The 3,667-nt window shown below is 47.1% G+C and overlaps 1 protein-coding gene across 3 annotated transcripts in view; it reads left to right on the plus strand.

The window, feature by feature from the left end:
- The window catches only part of TNFSF4 (TNF superfamily member 4), a 202,513-nt gene that overhangs the window by 15,398 nt on the left and 183,448 nt on the right, over positions 1–3,667 (plus strand). The gene's annotated exons all lie outside the window — the stretch shown is intronic.

Here is a 3,667-nt window from a genome sequence, read left to right on the forward strand (position 1 = left end):
AGCCCTCCAGTCTGTGGTCTGTGGTGACGGCAGCCTGAGCACACTAGTACAATACCTATTTTGTGGATTTACGGTGAGAACTAAACATAAGGTGAGGACCCAACTGTTATTCACACATGTTGGCCGAGCCCCCTTTCCTCCTGTCATGTGATTTTTGGGGTGTTAAGGGTCTTTTGCCAGCAGACAGCTTCCTTGTGACCACGTGAGGGTGTGGAAAATTCGCTTAGTAGAAGCATTCTTTTGAATTCAGGTGTTGCTTCTCTGGGTTGCAAGTAACAGAGCCTTCATAGATTAGTGTAAACCAAAAGGGGGGTTTTCTGAAAGGATGTTATGCTCAATTAGGGTTCCTGGTTTCACACAGTGTACATGAATTGGCTGGTTTTGGCCAAAAAGGCATTTCTGAAAGGATATCGAATGGGGTAGAGGATTGGCAGGAAGGATGGACGATCAGATTTGGGTCTCCCAGCTGGCAAAAGGGCCAAACATCACACCTTAGAATGGGGCCTGAGGACCGTGAGACCACGGGGCTGGGCGCTGGCTGCTGCTGCTTGCTCCTCTGACCCCGCGAACACTGGCCTGTGCCCACACTGCGTGACTGGACTCTTCTATGACTAAGTCTTCCACACCGATGTCCCCTGTGGTCCCTGTGGTTCTGGAGCTCTGCTATCTCCTTGGCTGAGCCTCGATGACGAGCACTGGCATTTTCAGCACTGAGAGTGGGAGGCGACTCTGCCTCCTGTCAAGATTCATAAGGTGGGGAACTTCCCCAGACAATTAAAAAGCAGGCTCAAAATGCCAGGTGGCCAAAAAGAATACCAAGTTCCCCCACAGATACAGGGAACTCTTAGCCCCCAAATAGGAAGCGCAGCTTCACTCACAGGAGAACTAAGAATTGGAAAGCCGACAGCTGGTTACTCTGCCTCTCTCTGTCCCTGTCTCTCCTTCTCTGTGTCTGTCTTTCTCTCTTGCCTGTGTTTTCCAGCCTCACTTGCTAAAGGTAAGGCCCACCTCTGTCCTGACCAATAGGAATTAGTTGTCTTCGTTAGAACATCTATTTCCCCTCTGTCCAGTTTTGGTCTGAGTGGATGAACTCCATCCTCAGCCCTCGGGAAGGGCCGTGGGACCCAGTCCCCAGCCAATCAGCACACTGTATTCCCTTGGCTGCAGGAGTGAATGCGCAACCTAACATAGCCTGGAAACTTTTTCCCTTCTTTTTTATTGAACTCTAGCTTACCTGTTGTGACATGCACAAAGTCTGCACCTCAATTAATTTTACATAAAATCCGTTGTATACACTGTGGAATCACCACTGAGATTGAGATACTGACCATTCCCATCAGCCCAGTACCCTCCCGAGTAGTCCTTCTCTGTAACACTCCACTCAGACACAATCACTATTCTGACTACTGTTACCATTAATGGAAATTTTACCCTTTTTTGGAAGTCTATATGAATGGAATAATATGTAATCTTTCATCTTTCTCTTATTGACTTGCAGCAATGCTTTATTCTGGATTTGAGTCCTTTGCTAAATACATATATTGCAAATATGTTTTCTTAGCCCATAGTTTGTATTTTGACTCACTTAGGGATTTCTTTTTAGGAATATCAGTCCGATGTGTTGGTCTTTTCTATGATTAATGATTTTACTTTTTTTCTGTGTAGAAAATCTTTGCTCACTCTTAGATCATGCGCAAGTTAATGACTTTGAGGAATGAAGAAGTGGAATGCTTTTGTTGCATTTGAGATTGTGAGGCAGTGAGGCTGACCCAGAAATGGAGACAGAAAGCAGAAAGACCTGCAGGGCTGGCCTTGAGGTGGGGCACTGTCACAAGGCGAGTCTGAGCTTCACAGGAACTGTCTGTTCATTATCATTGTGGCTGAAATCAGAGGCAGGCCAAGCGGATGAGACATGGGGCACCTGACCTCAGAAGAGATTCGTTTAACTATTTCCCTTTTTTTTTTTTTTTTTTTGAGATAGTCTCGCTCTGTTACCCAGGCTGGAGTGCAATGGCACAATCTCAGCTCACTGCAACCTCTGCCTCCTGGATTCAAGTGATTCTCCTGCTTCAGCCTTCTGAGTAGCTGGGATTACAGGCATGCACCACCATGCCTGGCTAACTTTTTGTATCTTTAGTAGAGACAGGGTTTTATCATGTTGGCCAGGCTGGTCTTGAACTCCTGACCTCATGATCCACCTGCCTTGGCGTAGGTGCTGGGATTATAGGCCTGAGCCACCATGCCTGGCTAACTATTTCCTTTTTAAACATTTTATTTTTATTTCTATTTTTTGAGAGAGTCTCGGTCTGTTGCCCAGGCTGGAGGGCAGTGGTACCATCTTGGCTCACTGCAACCTCTGCCTCCTGGCTTCAAGCAATTTTCATGCTTCAGCCTCCTGAGTAGCTGGGATTGCAGGTATGTGCCATGACACCCAGCTAATTGTTGGTATTTTTAGTAGAGATGGAGGTGCGTCATGTCGACCAGGCTTGTCTCAGACTCCTGGCCTCAAATGATCCACCTCAGCCTCCCAAAGTTCTGGGAATACAGGAATGACCCACTGTACCCAGCCTATTTCTGATCAAATATTTTATTGAGCTCTTATTCTGCAAGATGACATCCTCATGTAATTTATATTCTAGAGGATTTTAGACATTATTTTAAAATACTTCCTTTTTATAGTCCAGATTAGGAAACCAAGGGGAAGACATGACAAATAATTTGCTTGTCATCACAGAGCTAGCGAAGAAGCACAGCTAAACCAGGACCACAGCTGAATCCTAGGTCTCCTGGACTGGACCTTCCCCAGCCCCTACCCCTGACCACAAGTCCAGCAAAGAAAGACCTGAGGGGTACTGGTGATGACTGATGGCCGCTCTGCCTCAGGCTAAAGGTAGAAGTCTATCTCAGGTGGGCGGAGGTTTTCCTTTCTTCCTTGACCTTGGGCAAAGTGATATGCCCTGCTCTGCAGCAACAGGGGCTTCAGGAAGTCTATCTAAAGGTAGAAGTCTATCTCAAGGTAGAAGTCTATCTCAAGTGGGCGGAGATTTTCCTTTCTTCTTTGACCTTGGGCAAAGTGATATGCCCTGCTCTGCAGCAACAGGGGCTTCAGGAAGCCCACACACGTCAAGTGGCCAAAGCAGACCAGTGTCAGCAGAGGGGGAAATCAGAGGGACTTCCCCCAAGTCCTTCCTGTCAAAGAAAGAAGCATGAGAGACCTTTATGAGGGTGAAAACAACACAGTAGGGACTAGTCCAGACTGGGTACATGTCTCCCTGGTGGAGCTGCTGCCCCTTGGGTTTTACCCCAGGACACTGGGTTCTGTCCTGTCATGGTGGTCAGTGCTAGAAAGTTGGAGTTCAAAGCTGTACTCACAGCTTCAAGCAAGTCCTAGGCCAATACTCAGTCCAATGAGCACCAGGGTCTTCTCATTGGCAGCAGGTAGGAAGTGATGATGGACGTTGGCTGGTAACCTGGAGGCCAGCTACATGGCGAGACTGCTTCTTATTCCCTCATTTCCCAAATCTTATATCACATCAGCCCCATGTGGGCTCACTTAGACATGCTCAAAACTGTTAACATACCACTGGGGGCTTCCTACTGACCGAATCCCTTTAAATAAACATCTTTCAATGGTTCCCTCCCATTATGAGAGGAAGGCAGTAATAAG

The sequence above is a fragment of the Callithrix jacchus genome, chromosome 18, assembly GCF_049354715.1.
Source record: "Callithrix jacchus isolate 240 chromosome 18, calJac240_pri, whole genome shotgun sequence".
Lineage (NCBI taxonomy): Eukaryota > Metazoa > Chordata > Mammalia > Primates > Cebidae > Callithrix > Callithrix jacchus.